The following is a 19,846-nucleotide window of genomic DNA, read 5'->3' on the forward strand; positions in this document are numbered from 1 at the left end:
AAGTTCAGCTTTTATAAATATACTTTTTCTAAAATGTTATCTGAAATGGTAAAGAAATGTGACAATATAATGCTACAACTATAATGAGCACTGCTGCTTACTGTCATTATCTGCTCTGATAGCTGACCTTAATCACTCATTTCACCCACCTGCCTGGTCTGCCCAGTTCCTAATCATCTCTGATCTCATCCACCTGTAAGTTCTGCCTTATATTCAGTCCAGCCCAGCTATCGGGGCCAGATCATTGTTAGTTTTCTGTTGTTTCCCTGTTTGATTTCTGTTAGTGTCCTGTCTTTTTGAGCCCATGTCTTTAGGCTGCTTTTAATTCCTAACTAGTGGTGAGAGCGTTTCATCACTTCCCCAGTGATTCTGTTTTCCTGATTCTACTCCCTCTCATCCATGCATATCTGTTTGATTTCTGGATGCTCTATGTCTTCACGGTCTGTTGGATTCCTGGAACCCGGATCTGTTTGTTTCTGAGTGGATCAGAACTCCTGATCTGACTGCTGACTCCTGGATTCCAGTATTGCTCCGATCTGATCTGAGTCCCTGTCCTGGATTGGAGTCTGCTTGCTTACTGGGGTTGCTGCATCGGGGAAGCTCTGGAAGGCTCAGGGCCGCTTCTGGTTGGCTGTGCATCGGCTTATCCTGCCTAAGCTTGAGAGGATGGCTGAACTGCTAAACCAGGTAAGTGACTCACTCTGATAATCATCCCCTGTACAGATGATTGGTCACGTACCTGTGTTTCTCCCTAAACCAGAGTGTCAGTGATTGGGCGGTGCCCCGCCGCAGCGTGCTTTTGTTTGTTTTTATTTAAATAATCGTATTGAAGCATGCTGATGAAGATTCTCAGATATCCAGGTCATAGTCATTCTGTAAAAGTTTAAAAAAACAATCCACTGGACTTGGTTTCCAAAGGAAACCAAGTCCAGTGGATTGTTTTTTTTTTCCAGTGGAAAGTTTTTTTTAAACTTTCTAGTTTCTTCCTGTTTGTGGCCAGGAGTGTTTGCATAGCATCTGTATCACTGCTGCCATATTAGAAAAGTTGTTATATTTAGCAACCTACCTTCTATTCTATCTTTTCCCGCTTCATCTGTCAGAGTGGCGGTGGGGCCAGTGCCTATCTGCCGCTTTCTGTGGGTGAGAAGCGCAGCTACACCCTGGACAGGACGCCGATCTGAGGCATGGACAGAGTTGTGATAAATTGGGGGCAAATCATGGTATCAAATTTGCATGCAAAAAAATTCCAAAATGTGGTGGACTGAAGTTGACGTGTGCATTTTAAATAAAACTACTTCATTAGTATTTTTTACAGGTGCGGACTTTTTGCAGAATTTCATCTAACAACACTTAATGGCTGAGCAGCTGTTCCTTATCGGCTCCACTTTGTTTTAAGACCACTTACAGCTGATAATTAAGAAGATACCTTATTTTGACTTGTTGCAGGTAACATGCAATCAGAGAACCATTGAGTTTCTTAAAGCAACACATCCTTGTAAATGTTTATAAATTAATTTTATATGCGTGGCTATGGAAGTATCTGAGTTGGATTATTTGGATGGGTAAGCAAATTTTAGCAATATACAACTTATATTGTACTATTAGGTAATAGTATTACCAAGGATGTGTCGATGCCAAGGGCACAGACTTCTGCCTTCAAGCTGATCTGCAGGGAAAATTCCTTTTTAGATGACATACAAATAAAAAGGTAGTTTCTCCAGTTATCTGTTGCCCAAGTGTGAAATAATCTCAACAGTCAAGGTAAAACCAGATAAAATGCAGTGGAAATGCAGAATTTTATTAGTAAGTGGACTTATATTAACTCTCCACCGAGGTTTACTGAATCAGGAATATAACGTTTTATGAAAATATTGTTAAATCTTTTTGCACCAAGAGGCAGTTTAAGAATAATTTTCAACATTTACCTAATATAGAAAACACAAAAGTGAAAAGGGTGACAAACTTTAAGTTTTCACTTCTTTATTGTCATGTAAATCAGAACATCATCAGCCATGCAAGGTGAGATTCTCTTCTCCAGTTCAATTATCCACATCTAGCAGTTTTATTTCCACATAGACAGACCATAATATTTCTTTTGAGTCAAACCAAGGGTTGCTTAAACCAAACATTTTCCATATTTTACCATTCCAAAATCAGAACACTGTCATTTTGATAAATATTTCTCATCATGTCCACTAGGGGGCTTACAGTGTAATAGTCGGCTGTTTCAAACAGATTTCCTCCAGCTGAAGCAATTCCTTGCTAAATTAGGAATCCCGTCATCCTGCAGACCTCTGATCATCTTGTTTGGGGAAATTTTCTCACATTTGAAATCTTTGGTCAACCTGAAGCTTGGAATTCTGACGAGAAGTCGTCTGTCAGAGGCAAAAGTCCCAAACATGACATTGACCTCTGGAGGAACCCAGCTTGACACATTTAAAGACGCACAAGGAGGTGTGAAATTCAGCCACACAAGGTGGCTGTAAAACTGTTTTCATCTATAAGCAAGTAATCTGTTTTTTTGTTATTTTTTTGTGCAGTCGTTTAGTTTCCTTATTTATGCATTTGTTATTTATGGTAAGACCATCAGAGTTTTTTGTCACCACATAGAAAAAGTAATTCATTTGGTTTTAGATCAATTTGGAGGGAAAGTAAGTAAAATGGAAGAAAATAGATATTTTACAAAGTTTAATTATTATAATTAGAAGAATAAAGTAATTGCTAAAATATAGACAAAGTAATGTTTGAACCTGTTGTTCACACATAAGGTTTGTATCAGACATGGATACTATTAGTTAGTTTAAAGACTTTATTATCAAATGTCTTTCAGGAGGAGGTTCTGAGTTTGGTACCAAATTCCAGGACAACGTAGGAGAAAAGGTAAGTGATTAATAAGCAGCATTCATCTGCAGCTCTGATTGAAAACTATCCACTTCCCATCCAGGGAAAAACTTCCAGAATGGGAAGTGAAACATCTTCAGACTTGGAAACAAAGTCCAGTGGACTGTTTTTTTTTCACTCTTTTGGAATGACTATGACCTGGATGACTGAACCTTCACCACCGTTCTCTGCATGTTCACCCATCCTCTTGGGGAGCAGTGGGCGGCCATTGTGTGGTGCCCGGGGAGCAGTGTGAGGTTAAGAGTTCTGCTCAGGGACCAGAGTATAGGCTGTGGAGATCAAACCGGGTACTAGGAACCTTCTGCTCTAACCACTAGGCCTACACTCCCACTTACAATTTTAAAACACAGCAATCTTTTTCTATGTAGGTGTTAATCTGTCATGTCTGCACTTGCCTGCATGGTCAAACAGATAGGAAGGGCTTGTACAAGATTTTAACCCAGGATCTCTCGCAACTTAAAGCCACAGGGTATGCCTGGCATTCAAGAACCTTTTAAAATGCTGGCATACACTGTTCTTTCAAAGTAATTTGGGGCATATACATAGCGTATTCATAACAAGTCTAGAACGTATGTCCACTGACAGCCTAAGTCATGCTTAACGCATGGCAGCGTAATCCCCAAGAAATGTCACAAGCCACTGTCCTGAGGGGGGCAGCAATGCGCCCGGAGGTGCCTGACTTAACCTGGCTGCTGTTTACCACCCACCAAAAAAAAAAAGATTAAGTAAATGAATAAATAAAAAGAAAAAATAAAGGCGGTTTGCAGTCACAGTTGCTAGGATGTTTGTTGGCTGTAGCCGTGGGCGTGAACGCAGGGAGGATCCATCACACTAACCTTCTGACTCACCCTATGATGAGGATGAAGTCTGGAAGAGAACTGACAGTTTCCTCCTGTGAACCCCCTTTATACCAAAACACTACCAATGCGCCATTAAACAGTAGCTGTAAGTTAGAAACACGTTCCACGGTCGTCTGGAACACGTCATATATTTTGATATATACGTTGAAGATAAGTTCTTGATAAGTTACGCATACATCATGCTCAAGTTACTCATAGTTGTTGGATAAGCTAGACTCCACAAAATATGAGTAACTTAAACTTAACGTATGTTATTACCCACGTATGAATATACGCTGGCACATCCTTGCCGTATGTTGACATGTGGCAGCGTACTTCAGCTTGCTTAGGCGTACTTCAGCATGCTCATTACTTAACCAAGTTATGCCAGCGTTTTGTCAGACATATGCTGGCAAAATCGTCAAGGTGTGACAGTTGTTTAAGCGAGAATCATACCCCTGGACCAAAAAGCCCTGGATATATCTAACAAATACTGCAGAATGGGAGAATAGAGATAGAATGATGAAAAGGGGTTCCTATGTCCTTCAGCAGTCTAAGCCTACAGTATAGCAGCCTAACCCATGTAGGAAGAACAACAAAGTGTTCTGTTGAAACACAACTGGTTAATTTACTCCAAAATCCAATACATTATGGGTGGACCTTTAGAGTTTCCAAATAAGGAGTGCTAAATTGCTTGAGCAAAACAAAAAAGAAAAAGAAAATATGAGTGCGCACTTAACATGCCTTCAGGATCTATGGATAACTGATGTAGAAGTTCTTTTTTTATTTAAATAAGAAGACTGTATGTGTTACAATCAGTGTTGAAGTGGTCTTATAAGAAAAAAAAAGTTCTAGACTAAGTTGGAGGTTATAATAACAATAATAATTATTATTATTTATTGGACTTATCATAAAGTTCCGTAAAAATTCAAAAAATATCCTCTGGACTTGGTTTCCAAGATTTGAAGACGTTTCTCCACCTCTCCTTTTTTGTAAATTGAAATAAAAAAATGCAATCCAGAAACTTTGAAAAAAATGTCTATCAAAAAAAGATTTTTAAAGTAACGTTGCAGTTTTCTTAGATTTCATACTGTTGTTTCTGCTGCTACATCCTAAAATCAATCGAGGAGGGCTATGGCTACATGATGGGTAAATACAGCAGCGCTTCAGCTCATGCTTCGTCTTGTTCTCAGACTCATGTTAGGATCAAGGGGAAACTTTGGAAATTGTTGAGACACTTGGTTGACCAAAAAAACTTGTTATATTTATAGATGAGCTATGAAGAAAAAAACATCAGCACCGTGTGAAAGAGGCAGCGGCTTCCTTGGTTGTTGACACATTTCAGATTGGACCTATTTAAAACTGATATTCTGCTCGCCTGCATCGCTGATGCTGCATGATGCAACATCTGCAAAAGATGATAAAAGCCCTTATTTATCTTCTAACAAAAGTTGTTGTGTCTGAAAACATGACAGACAACTTAGCAGAGAACCAGTTTTAAATTAGATCTTGAGGCTCTTTGTTTCAGCAGCAGCAGCTCACAAAGACAATCTGTTCCGCTACCTTTGATTAAATCTGTGAAAAATTGCAGAGATAACTCAGTTTAACAGACAGAAAATAGGGTTTTGCTTTAAATAAGTTATTCCCAGGGTTCTGGTGTCAGTATATCTTGCTCCTGACAGAATATGCATCTCTTAGGTTTCTGTTTTAGATCTTCTAGATGTGGATTTGTTAGGTAAACACTTCTTTTAACTACATTTTTCCATCTGTGCTCATTGTTAATGACTGCTCTGCATGATAGTTGTGTCAAAAGGACCAAACGGAAATTATTGAAAAGCACAGAGGAGAATCTTTAGCCATAATTTAAAAGTCTGGAAAACTATTGATCAAGATCATTTTAGAAATTACATGATAGAACAGTGGTGACTGGCCAATAAGAGGGCGTTAAAGCGCTGCCCCACTCACCCAATGACCCTGATTAAGACATAAAAAAACAAAATACAAATAAAATTATGCATAAAAATATTTCGAAATATATTAATATCTTTTATAAACGAGCAAGATAATTATTTTAACTTTAAGGACAAGTAAAGCATTTTTCGCGGATTGGTGACGTATTTCCGCCCTGGGGCGCAAAAATCTTTGCCCATAGAAGGTGTGTCTGATTTCAGAGGCTGCATAGACTGCAGTTTTCCATAAAGACCCAGATGAACATGGATCTCAGAGACCAAAACTATGGGCCGGATTTATCAAGATCCAATTTTGCCTGCAGTAATTTGCGCTCGCAAACTGGAATTTTGCGCGAGGGGCTGAACCATGGTTTGCGGGTGATTTAACAAGAGTGATTGCGTAACTGGTGGCAGGTGCAAAACTGTTGGAGATGCCCTATTTAAATGATGGTTTTGCGCGTTTTGTGGTTTGCGGCAAAGTAGTTTGTAGTCTGTACAAACTAGTGCATTAAGAAATTTAAATCTTACAGTGACCCCCAACAAAAAAAATAAATAAGTAAATATATATATATATTTATAAACTGGCAACCTTTATTCCCTAAGGTGGTATGTGCTGCAGTAAAAAAAAAACAAAAAAAAAAACAGGTGTTTTGTATTGGCCTGTGACTGTGGATGAGATCCCCGCAGCATTTGGCACCGTTGCTCCACAGGCGCAGGGGGAGAACCCCGACCCCGTCGGACAGCACTTCTGAAAAAACGAGATTGGGAGATCCCAGCTCTCGCTGCAACCGTACGCTGGAATGACCCAGATGCAAAAAAGTGCAATGTTGCAAGGAGTTTTGTGATATCTGGTATTGCGTGGGTCCTCCTTGTGGCTGGCTCCAAATCCATTCGGAGTTCCCCCAACAGCTCCAAAATGGCAATGCTGGATAAACGATATGTTTTGGTGATCGTTTCCTCGTTCATTGCAAAAATATTCACACGGAGTGAAAAAATGCGTTCTCTGCGTCTCCTTGCTTTATTTCGATGTCTCCTTCTTGCGACAATAACCGCTGCCTTGTGTGCGCAATTACGCATACAGACCATTTGCACCTTCTTTTGAAACGTGTTAAATATAGAGTCAGATACCGTTAGCAAAATTGCGTTCAAGTTTGATAAATCACTTTGCGAGTGCTAAATTAATATATTTACATGTTCTCCTCCCACAAGACGCACTTTTGCGTGTAAACGCCCCATATTGCATATTCATTGCAGAAAAAGTACTAAATGGATAAGAGGCGCTATTTAGCACGTTTTAAAGACCAAATGCTTTTAGCACGCTGTTGATAGATCAGTTTGTACATTTTTTAGCGTGCGCAGTGAAATAGCTCACGTTTTAATACACGCAAACCTTTGATAGATCCGGCCCTATGAGAGAGAAATATTCAATCTATTTAAATATTTCAACATTTTAGTTCGCATATTTTTTTTATTTATGTTTGGATTGCCATGGCACTATAAGGCCATTATCTAGGTTCTCTGTGTAATGTTTTATATTAGAGTCCTATGATTTTAAATCTAGTTTGACAATTTGAAAATTCTCAGAAATAAAGTCAAAATTTCAAAAATAAAGAAGAACGTTTTTGTTCTTTCCTTTTTTGGAGCAATTAAGATTTTATTGATATGTGTGTATTCCATAATTCATAGTAGATCAAATAGAAATACATAAAATAAGATTAATAAGAGACACATTTTTTTGTTTATTTTTAAATTTGTCTTTAAATGCAGAAGGACACAATCGGTGGTCCATAACTACAAACACTCACATCATTTGTCCATCTGTGACCAAATTTTACCACCTGTACATAAATGCTAACCTTCTGCATTTAAAGACCAGCAGGATTCAAATCATATGGGTCTATATAAGCTGAAAGCATTTCCAACTTTAAAGATGTAAATAAAAGATCTAAAGATATTGTTAACATCCTCAGATTCTCCTCAGTTGGTCAGCATCAGCCTTGTAAACCAACCATCCTGTCACCTGCTGGTTCTGTTCCAAATTGTTTCTTATAATCGAGGTGTTTTTTTGTTTTTTGTGAAAGACAAGCTGGTGTTTCAGGTTAAACCAGTCCTACAATCAGAGCGGTTTGTGCAGCACCAATGTCACATAATTGCCTCATGGTCAATTAACCGCCGTTGCCTGAAAGGGAGAGAGAGAGGAGGTGTACAGGTGTTCCCTCCTAAGTGCTCAGTTTATCCTGTTAGTGAAAATCTTCCCTCCTGATTTCCACCAGAATGAGCTCCGAGGACAAAAAAGGACGCCGTCACTGCTGCTGAAGGACAGCAAGGGATCTTCTGCTGGCTTTATGTTACTGAGAAACGTTTAACTACATCACTGCTCTGTAATGTTGAGAAACTGATTACATCGTAGATTGAAACCTTAAAAGCTGCTGTTTGGGGGAGAAAAACATGTTAAGAGACAGGCGCGCTGGAAGCTGTTTCAAGCGAGGGGGGCTGATAGCTGGGTTGGAAAACACGTGACGTCATTATGTTGAGGGCTGTGGCTGACGTTTTTAACATAATATTGTAGGCCTACATTTGTCGCCAAAAACTGCCATTTAAAATGCATCGGAACAAAGCATTAACATTTTAAACTTTATTTCTTCTATTTTAATCATTCAAAACAAACAACAGCTCCCAATCAACAGGATCAGGAATACTTGAATAAAACATGGCCTAAATATACACTATATTGCCAAAAGTATTTGCTCACCCATCCAAATTATTGGAATCAGGTGTTCCAATCACTTCCATGGCCACAGGTGTATAAATTCAAGCACCTAGGCATGCAGACTGTTTTTACAAACATTTGTGAAAGAATGGGTCGCTCTCAGGAGCTCAGTGAATTCCAGCGTGGAACTGTGATAGGATGCCACCTGTGCAACAAATCCAGTCGTGAAATTTCCTCGCTCCTAAATATTCCACAGTCAACTGTCAGCTGTATTATAAGAAAATGGAAGTGTTTGGGAACGACAGCAACTCAGCCACGAAGTGGTAGGCCACATAAACTGACGGAGCGGGGTCAGCGGATGCTGACGCGCATAGTGCGAAGAGGTCGCCAACTTTCTGCAGAGTCAATCACTACAGACCTCCAAACTTCATGTGGCCTTCAGATTAGCCCAAGAACAGTGCGCAGAGAGCTTCATGGAATGGGTTTCCATGGTCGAGCAGCTGCATCCAAGCCATACATCACCAAGTGCAATGCAAAGCGTCGGATGCGGTGGTGTAAAGCACGCCGCCACTGGACTCTAGAGCAGTGGAGACGCGTTCTCTGGAGTGACGAATCGCGCTTCTCCATCTGGCAATCTGATGGACGGGTCTGGGTTTGGCGGTTGCCAGGAGAACGGTACTTGTCTGACTGCATTGTGCCAAGTGTAAAGTTTGGTGGAGGGGGGATTATGGTGTGGGGTTGTTTTTCAGGAGCTGGGCTTGGCCCCTTAGTTCCAGTGAAAGGAACTCTGAATGCTTCAGCATACCAAGACATTTTGGACAATTCCATGCTCCCAACTTTGTGGGAACAGTTTGGAGCTGGCCCCTTCCTCTTCCAACATGACTGTGCACCAGTGCACAAAGCAAGGTCCATAAAGACATGGATGACAGAGTCTGGTGTGGATGAACTTGACTGGCCTGCACAGAGTCCTGACCTCAACCCGATAGAACACCTTTGGGATGAATTAGAGCGGAGACTGAGAGCCAGGCCTTCTCGTCCAACATCAGTGTGCGACCTCACAAATGCGCTTCTGGAAGAATGGTCAAAAATTCCCATAAACACACTCCTAAACCTTGTGGACAGCCTTCCCAGAAGAGTTGAAGCTGTTCTAGCTGCAAAGGGTGGACCGACGTCATATTGAACCCTATGGATTAGGAACGGGATGTCACTTAAGCTCATATGTGAGTCAAGGCAGGTGAGCAAATACTTTTGGCAATATAGTGTATCATAAACTGAGCATTGAACATCTTGAAAGTCCATTCGACTATGGATATGGGGAATGATTTCATATCTGAAACAAAAAACACACACACACAAAAAAAATTAACTGATTTCATATTTTATCACTAAATAGCTTAATACAGACATAAAATTTAGTGATATGCAGCCTTATTCTAGCGTAGACTTCTTCAGCCACAGGACTAAGATGAATAGGCACATAAATAACGTTAAATCTGGCAGTATAGGGGAATTAAAACCATTTCTTACCTCGAAATAGTCAGAAATACGTTTCTGCTGCGTATTGCTAGCCATGCCTTAACGAATGTGAGGTGGCGGAAGCTTCCGGGGGAGTAGCCTAGTTTTTTACGAAATATTAAAATAATGAATCATTAGTTTATATCTTATATACAGCCCATCATTTTAATCCCATATCAAACACAGGCTTTAAAAAAATAAATACATAAATAATTTCATGTTTTTAAGTACAATATTATGTTACTCCACAGCCCCCCACCATGGGGGGCTGATGCTATGACGAGGGAGGCTGCAGCCCCCGCAGCACCCCCCTTCCCGTGCCACTGTTAAGAGATCAGATAATTTCATAATTATATCTACAGACTTAAAGATTTATTATAAAATGAACTAACCACATTTAAGATTTAAAACTGTATTTAAAACTGTAACTGTAAGATTGTATCTGTATTTTGTATTTTCATCTCTTTTTATTTATTTTTTTGTATTATTTGTAAAGTGACCTTGAGTGTCAAGAAAGGCGCTGTTAAATAAAATGTATTATTATTATTATTATTAAAACCACTTAAAGGTGGTTTTATGATTTAAAACCACCTTTACACAAAGTTAAGGAGGGAATGAAGAGAATCCAGCAAACAGTAGCTGCAGAGGACGAGTATAAAGGTCAAACAGAGGCTCTGTTTGAAAACCTGGGCTGCATCCTCCACAGACGCGGTCTACCTAGACTAGATCCTCCACGGACGCGGTCTACCTAGACTACATCCTCCAAGGAGGCGGTCTACCTAGACTGGATCATCCAAGGACGCGGTCTACCTAGACTACATCCTCCAAGGAGGCGGTCTACCTAGACTGGATCATCCACGGACGCGGTCTACCTAGACTACATCCTCCACGGACGCGGTCTACCTAGACTGGATCCTCCAAGGAGGCGGTCTACCTAGACTGGATCCTCCAAGGAGGCGGTCTACCTAGACTGGATCATCCAAGGACGCGGTCTACCTAGACTACATCCTCCAAGGAGGCGGTCTACCTAGACTGGATCATCCACGGACGCGGTCTACCTAGACTGGATCCTCCACGGACGCGGTCTACCTAGACTGGATCCTCCAAGGAGGCGGTCTACCTAGACTGGATCCTCCAAGGAGGCGGTCTACCTAGACTGGATCCTCCAAGGACGCGGTCTACCTAGACTGGATCCTCCAAGGAGGCGGTCTACCTAGACTGGATCCTCCAAGGACGCGGTCTACCTAGACTGGATCCTCCAAGGAGGCGGTCTACCTAGACTGGATCCTCCAAGGAGGCGGTCTACCTAGACTGGATCCTTCCAAGTCCGTAAAAATAAGGAGACCTGATGAGTTTTGGCTGTGACTTCAAACAGGTCTACCCTCTGTTGCTTAGCAACCGTGAAAGTTGACACACAAAGCAGGGAAAGAATGAATACCGAAGTTATCAAAACTGTTTGTTTATTTTTTTATTTTTTTTTATTATAAAGTGAACAAAGACTGATGAGAATCCAGAGTGGAATAAAGGTTCCAACCACCGGGAGCAGGAACCAATCAAATCAAATGTAATGATAGAAACCTTAGTCAGTTAAATAACCTGCTGCTGTCATTCTGCACATCTCTGATGTTGCTGCTATTTTCAAATATCCATTACTGTAAAAATGTCCATAGCTGCATATTGGTAATTTATTCTCCAGTTTTATATTGTTAAAACACTTTACAGGATTTTATTGTTTATATTTTAACTCTTCCCTATTATGTTATTCTTATACATTTTTCTAAGGTCCTCATTTGTGTGACCATTTTCAATAATCTTTCTGCTGCTGTAAATCTGCCCATTGTGGGACAATAAAGGGATTTTCTATTCTATTCTATAAAAGGGGTAGAAATATATAAGTAAATCTAAACAATGTATGTATAAAAAATATATCTGCAAAATCTCTAATATTCAACAACAAAAATTTTCGAAAACCTAGGACGCATCCTTAGAAGACCGGATTCGAAGGCCGATTACGTCATAGCGCGGCGCCGAGGTCTGGTTGGATTCCATGAGTCCTCGTTATGCGGCCTTAAAATGCGTCCTTCTTTTTGCCCGATTTGAAGGACGGGTCCGATGTATCCTCGGTATTCTTGGATATCCCAGGATTCATTGCGAGACCAAGCAAGCTGTGATCAGAGGAAAGGTTACTTGGCGCCGAACAGTGGTGAAAATTGGAACTTCAGTTTAATATAATCCAGTCAGTGAATAGTTTAGTCTGAAATGAATGAAAATAGTTGTTTTAATGGTTATAGAGTCAGATATGTGGCGGTAATGTTTGGTTTATCTAAAGGTTTTTATCTGTTACTGATTAAATGGGTTTGGCTGGAATTTAAGGACAGATTCTAATAAATCTACAGAGTGGGGACTATAAATCTGATAGGATTTTTATCTTTTTATTGCTGTTTTGCACAATATGCTTAACTACGTATTTTTTGTTGTTGAATATTAGAGATTTTGCAGATATATTTTTATACATACATTGTTTAGATTTACTTATATCTTTCTACCCCTTTTATAGAATAGAATAGAAAATCCCTTTATTGTCCCACAATGGGCAGATTTACAGCAGCAGAAAGATTATTGAAAATGGTCACACAAATGAGGACCTTAGAAAAATGTATAAGAATAACATAATAGGGAAGAGTTAAAATATAAACAATAAAATTCTGTAAAGTGTTTTAACAATATAAAACTGGAGAATAAATAACCAATATGCAGCTATGGACATTTTTACAGTAATGGATATTTGAAAATAGCAGCAACATCAGAGATGTGCAGAATGACAGCAGCAGGTTATTTAACTGACTAAGGTTTCTATCATTACATTTGATTTGATCTGTTCCTGCTCCCGGTGGTTGGAACCTTTATTCCACTCTGGATTCTTGTTAATGAAGTCTTTGTTCGCTTTAACTTTTAAATAAATAAATAAATAAACAGTTTTGAAAACCTCGGTTTTCATTCTTTTCCTGCTGTGTGTGTCAACGTTTACGGTTGCTAAGCAACAGAGCATACGGCGGTAAAACCCACCGAAGGGTGGACCTGTTCGAATTCACAGCCAAAACTCTTCCGGTCTCCTTATTTTCAAGGACTTGGAAGGATCCAGTCTAGGTAGACCGCGTCCTTGGAGGATCCAGTCTAGGTAGACCGCGTCCTTAGAGGATCCAGTCTAGGTAGACCGCGTCCTTGGAGGATCCAGTCTAGGTAGACCGCGTCCTTGGAGGATCCAGTCTAGGTAGACCGCGTCCTTGGAGGATCCAGTCTAGGTAGACCGCGTCCTTGGAGGATCCAGTCTAGGTAGACCGGGTCCTTGGAGGATCCAGTCTAGGTAGACCTGGTCCTTGGAGGATCCAGTCTAGGTAGACCGCGTCCTTGGAGGATCCAGTCTAGGTAGACCGGGTCCTTGGAGGATGCAGCCCAGGTTTTCGAACAGAGCCCATCTGCAGAGATCCCTGTCTCTGATTGCCCCGCCCTTCCAAACATTATGGGAGAGTATGTCTCTCACTTTAAGCTTCTACACAAGGAAAATCTACGGTTATGCATGAATACTTATAGGGAATCTCACACAAGTTTAAACAACATATTCATAATAAAGAAATAACCATAGGCATGTATTTATACTCAGCTACAAGGCAAACATCTTTATTTTCATTTCTTGTACTTTTTTACTAAAACCTCTCAATTTGCAGCAAAGCAGAACTTGAAAAATAAATAATTCAACCCATGGACCTTGGCTTAAAGCTCAAATAAAAACATGGATGTGAAGTTTACTCATAACATTTTTTTGTGAATCATCTGCAGGTCTGAGAGGACACAGTTATAGAATTAATCTGAGTCAGAGTGGGGAAAACTGATGGAAGCTGCCGGGTTAAAGAGCGGACAGAGACGGGAAGCTCGTCCTTCATCCAATTTCCATTGCTAACCTGCTTCGTGTCCCTTTGCACTCATTACCATGACCACGTAGCACATTTTACAAACACATCAGCTGAAGGAGAAAGAGGTGATACTGGATGGTGAATCACCGAGTGGCGAGGCATCAATCATGCTTAGATTATTCTGACAATGGCTGTCAGGATGAACAGTGACTTTATGGGTCAGACCCAAATGTTCATGACACCAGGAGGAGAAAGATAAGCGTTCGCTTCATGTCTGCATGTTTAAGGTAAAACTGAGCTGTGGGTGCTGGAAATCATGGAGGTTCAAATTAGTCACATCAAATTAACACCATAAGCATCTGACTGTCAAGATCAAGCTGAACATTAAAAATGGCAACAGCTGTGGCCTTAATGTTTAGAGGCGATCATTTCCAGTTTTCACACCATCAGGCACCAAAATACCTATAGGATCTCCTCCCAGCTGTGAGAAATGTCCCTCTGGGGGTTTAAAGCAGCAGGGCTCTTTCAGCAGTTCCTAGAGGTGTTAAAAATAGGACCCTGATTTGGACTGGGGTGTCATTTTTCTACCTGCTGCCTCTGTGTTCCTGACCTTTAATGTTGTTGTAGCTGCAACAAAGCAGCATAAGAACAAAGTTGGAAGACGTGTACCAATCTATGTTGAGTATCAGTGACCTTACCGGGTTAAAATCACTTTCATGGCTTTGGTACAAGCAGGGGCCATTTAATGAAGATTAGGGTCCATAACTGGCCTTTCCACAGTTTCCCAGAACAGAGAAGTCATTTTAAAACAAGCCAGTTTTATTAAAGACTGTAAAACAGGAGAGGTTGGATTTCCTTCTGCATGTTCAGCTCAGTTAAAACTTTCTGATCTGCCAGTGTTTGGTTATGGTTTTTATCTTAAGATTTACAGCCTGGTCCCTATTTTGTTCCTATATTTTAAAGGTCCTGCCATTTTCCCAAAGACGACAGGATGGATGGATGGATGGATGGATGGATGGATGGATGGATGGATGGATGAATGGATGGATGGATGGATGGATGGATGGATGGATGGATGGATGGATGGATGATGGCATTGCTATCCAAGTTTTCTTTTTATATCATTGCATAAATTCTATTAGTTTTTTTATGTTTTCCTTCCTGTTGGCTCCTGTTTTCTTCCTCAGCAGCTACATGTAATTATTAGATTTGGTTTATCTTTGCATCCTACTTTCTGCCTGTTGCTTTCACCTGTTTCCCCCATAGCCTTCAGTTTTTTGTTAGTCTTCGCTTTGATTTCTCGATCTCTGACATGCCTTCTCTGTGGAATTAAAGACTAGGTGCCTTGATTTGAATAAATCACCCGAGTCATGGACGGGATCAAAAAAACTTCTAGGCTGGATGAGATCCACCCTGAGGATCTTAGGCCTCTAAATGGTGATGGGCTGTCATTACTGACAGGCCTCTTCAACACTGTGTGTAGGATGAGGACAGTTCAGCCATTTTAGAATAGAATAGAAATAGAAAATCCCTTTATTGTCCCACAATGGGGAAATTCTGGTGTTCACGGGAGCAAGGAGATTATAGAAAAAAATGGTCACACAAATTTGGACCTTAGAAAAATGTATAACAATAACATAATAGAAGAGTTAAAAGATAAATAATAAAATAATGTACTGTAAAGTGTTTAAACAATATTAAAAAAAAAAAAAATGTGACCCTGGAGAATAAATACCAATATCCAGCTATGGACATTTTTACAATAATGGATATTTGGAAATAACAGCAACATGAGAGATGTGCAGAATGACAGCAGCAGGTTATGTGACTCACTATGATAGAAGCTGAGCAAAATCAGCATGAAAGGAAAAACTTTTTGAGGTTGTTGGGAACAGTGGTGGTTATAGAGTCTTACAGCTGCTGGGAGGAAGGATCTGTGATAACGCTTCCTGGTGCATTTAGGGTGCAGCAGTCTGTCACTCCAGTTCTACAGCAGCTTTATGCATGGGATGGGAGACTTTATCCTACAGAAATGTTAATTTAGTTAGGATTCTTTTGTTTCCCACCTCCTGTTCTAAGTCCATAGGGCTGTAGAACAGTGGACCAGCTGTGCAGCATCTGGAGCAGTGGTCCCCAACCCTGGTCCTCAGGGACCCCTGCCTTGTATGTTTAAAATATGTCTCTGTTTTAGCACATCTGATTCAAATGAGGGCTCCTCCCCTGCAACCAAGTGCTGCAGAACCATGTTGACCATCCATTTTTTGTTTCTGGTGTGATGCAACAAGGAAACACCTAAAACATGCAGGACGGGGATCCCAGAGGAACAGGGTTGGGAACCAATGCTCTAGATGATGCACAGCTGGTCCACTGTTCTACAGCCCTCTGGACTTAGAACAGGAGGGCTGTTTTTTAATATTGTTTAACAGGAGGAGCAGGGCTTATAGGAGTTTGCCCAACTGGTCCACAATTTCTTTATGGGTCTACAGCAGGATTTTGATTGTGTCCATCATGGGGACCTGTAGGGGGCACTCCAAGAGAACTGAGTTGGGGGCTCTTCACTGGAGGAAATTCCATCTCTGTACGGGAGGGGCAGGTTTCAGGTCCACATTGCAGGTATTAAGTCGGACCTGTTTCCAGTGCATGTTGGATTCCTCCAGCGCTGCCCACTGTAACCGGTCCTGTTCTTAACCTTTATGGACAGGATTTCTGGGCACAGCTGAGGGCCAGAGGTGGTCGTGTTCGGGAAACAGTGAATTTTGTCTCTGCTTATGCAGATAAAGTGATTCTGCATTTCTAGGCCTAGTGTGAAGGTGGAGCTCCTCTTCAGGTCGGAGGAGAGGTCCTGCCTCAAGCATAGAAAATCAAATAGCTTTGGGTCCTGATTAAGACAGCTGATGGGACAATGGGGCGGGAGATCAACAGACCCACAGGAACTGGAGGAGGTCTAGCAGATATTGGAGTTAGGGCTTCTCTCTGAGCCTGCTGCCCCCTGACCAAGTCTCAGATAAATGGGAGATGATGCGTACCAGGGTTTCATTGTGCCCTCAATTTTAACTTTTCTTCAAAATGTGTGAGTAAATTATGTGAATATAATATCCTGGAAACCTTAGCAAAGTTATCTGGTTGTTTTTTCTTTTTTTTTGTCATGTCTTTGTTCTATTTAAGTAATTAAAATGTAGGGTTTCCTTTATTCTTTCAGCTAAAAAACACATTGTGTTGAAATCATTTTTTTAAGAAGTAAAATATGTTGTTTTTTTTTAATCAGCTTTTTTCAAAATAGTAAAAGATTTTTAACAGAGGGCTCAACATTTACAATAGTTTTTTTTATCAAATGACTGTATAGAATATGTCTCATAATAATTTCCTCCAACAACTGGATGAATCACCACAGAAACTTTCACTTTGTTTTGTGACCTTCAGAGTTTCTTGTCTTCTTTCTTGTCTTGCTTTCCTCTTGGGAGAACAATGTGTTATGCACCGATGGCTGAGATCAGCTTTCCAAACATCACATCATCACACTTCAGAAACTTTTAGTTACCGGTACTTTGTGCTCATTTTATTCTTACAGGACATTTATTGACTTTATTTCTGGAGATTAACAGTACATTTTTGTTTCCAAGTAAAGTTTTCTACAGTTTATCAAGGAGCACAGGAGCAGGTTCTGACCCAGTCACGCATTTGCAGGGTTTATGTTTTCTATAAACAGCTTTGTCCCCCCCTACCCCGACCACTGACCCTCTTTCATCAGCTGACATTAGATCTGACTCATGATAAGAGGCCAGAACTGGCAACCGTTGCCAGAACTGCAAATAGCAGAGCTCCAATTAGCCTGTCTCTGACCTTTTTCGGCGCTACAGACAGAACAAGCTTTCATGCCAAGTTGGGACTCTGCCACATTCTGCAAATGGGAAATGCTGAAAATGAAACAGTAACCAACGTAAAGTTTGGATAACTGAATGAACAATGGAACAGACTGAGAAACACAACCTGCAAATGGTGGAAAGTGTAGATTAAAATACTTATTGTTCTGAATCCTCCCTGTCATGAGTTTAACAGCAGTGTTTTTCTATCTTGTTTTGTTTGATCTCAGGGTGACAGTTCGCTGTGAGGTCACAGTAGCTCTGATGTAAAAACTAACCAGCAATGGATTGAAATCTGGTGAAAGGTCCACATGCTGTAACTATAGGGTTGCATTTAAGGGAGGAGAGGTGGTGGCAGACTCGACAGACTTGTTTTTGACTCGACAGGTCTTTCAAAAACTTACAACCACGCTGGTATTGGGAATTCCACAGTGTTGTCCTTTAATAAACACTCTTTTCACCAACCTTACAAAGCCCGGTTGAACAGCTGCTTTATTCTCAAACATGAAAAATGAGCAAACAAACAAGCCGTAAGTAAGAAGTAGAGAACTAAAGACACATTTCTATCGGTCCGCATGTGTCAGGTTGAGTGGAGGTTTCAAGGACCCCAATGCAGAGATGAAGGCTGAGGTGGTTCCTTGCAAGTTTATCATTGTTAATAATTAAAAGAAAGGGCCAAAGAAACAAAAATCCACAAACATTAATCCACAAAATCCATCAAAATACTGAAATCCAGTAAAGAATTACTGAAGGGTAAATAAATGACGATAAGGAGGAACCAGCAAACAGTTTCCCCATTTACACTACCCTTGAAAAACCGATCCATGCCGAGACCGGTCCGAGCTCGGCTCAGTTAACCAGGCCGAGCTCGGTTCTGACGACCGTTTACACATCACGCTATCTCGGTTCCTCGACTCCTAGTGACGATCTGCGGTATTACTGCCAGTATTAAAGGAGGAAATCAAGCAGTTGGTGGCGGTAATGCACCAAAAGTTGTTTGTCGACCGCCATAAAACACAAGAAGAAGAAGATGAAGAAGGAGGGAATCAAGCAAATCAAAATGGCGGCGCCCGTCACATTCAGAAAGTTATGCTTGATTATTATTGCTGTACTTCGGTGTTATTGTTTAAAATGCCATTATTTTAAATGTTGGGTGGAGAAGATTTCGATTGTTGTTTAAAGTTGAAGAAGAAGTTGTTCTTCTTCTGTTTCCAGAGGGGCATTACCGCCAACTACTGGAATGGAAGGTGCCTTAATACTCCATCATCATCATCATCATCATCAGGTCTTTGACTCTGGTTTCCTTTTCAAATTTTTGATTTTCCAGTATTTTCCTATTGTTTGTTTGATTGATTTATTAATTGATTGATTTACTTTATTGATCTCACAGTGGATAAATTTACTCGTTAAATAAGCTCAAGTATTTTTTTTTTTATAGTAGGATTTAGTCTGTTATTTACATCTGTATGTGTTCATTTATTTTTACATTCAGTGTTTCCATTTTTCTGGTTATTTGCTTGTTTTTCCGAAAAGGGAAATATAGTTTTTGGTACAACCCTAAAAACAAATCTTAGTCTTTGTAAGTTGTTTTCTAGTTGTTCTGTACAAAGAAATTTATTTTGCCTCAAAACGTTTTGCAGTTGGATCTCACAATATTAAACAATATTATAGCATATCAACTGATTTAAAGGAATAGTACACCCAAAACATGATTAGCCTTCATTTTCTACTCCCCTCCATGCTGAACAACACTCTGGAGTACTTTTTTGATATCTCAAATGCATCTGGAGATCTGGGAGGCTTCTTGCTGTCTGCTGACATTCAAATAATGGAGGTCTATGGCGCCCGAGACAGAAAGGTCCATAAAAGTCCACAAAAAACGTGTCAATATTCCTCCATACTGCTCGTCCAATGTAATCCAAGTGTCCTGAGTGGGTAGCATCCAGAATTTACTTGAAACGAAGTCATTTAGAACGTTTTAGAGCCTAAACAGTAGTGTATAGGATTTCCTAATAGCGCCCCCATGCGCGCTCACGATTCTACAGAAGCCGGCAGACCAAACCAGTGCATTCAGCTCGGCAAAGAACTCATGCTCTTCCTCAACACTGAAGTCCTCAGACATTTTTCTTTCGTTGTTTCTTTCTTTGCACAGGTAAACAGC

The 19,846-nt window shown here is 40.4% G+C and overlaps 1 long non-coding RNA gene across 1 annotated transcript in view; it reads right to left on the reverse strand.

The window, feature by feature from the left end:
- Window positions 1–19,846, reverse strand: part of LOC119776086 — a 42,071-nt gene that overhangs the window by 7,917 nt on the left and 14,308 nt on the right. Inside the window, exon 2 of the long non-coding RNA XR_005279731.1 lies at window positions 1,067–1,177. This is a non-coding gene — a long non-coding RNA (uncharacterized LOC119776086). The remainder of the gene's footprint in view (window positions 1–1,066; window positions 1,178–19,846) is intronic.

This window comes from Cyprinodon tularosa, unplaced genomic scaffold (genome assembly GCF_016077235.1).
Source record: "Cyprinodon tularosa strain WSP-4 unplaced genomic scaffold, ASM1607723v1 ctg908, whole genome shotgun sequence".
NCBI classification, from domain to species: Eukaryota; Metazoa; Chordata; class Actinopteri; order Cyprinodontiformes; family Cyprinodontidae; genus Cyprinodon; species Cyprinodon tularosa.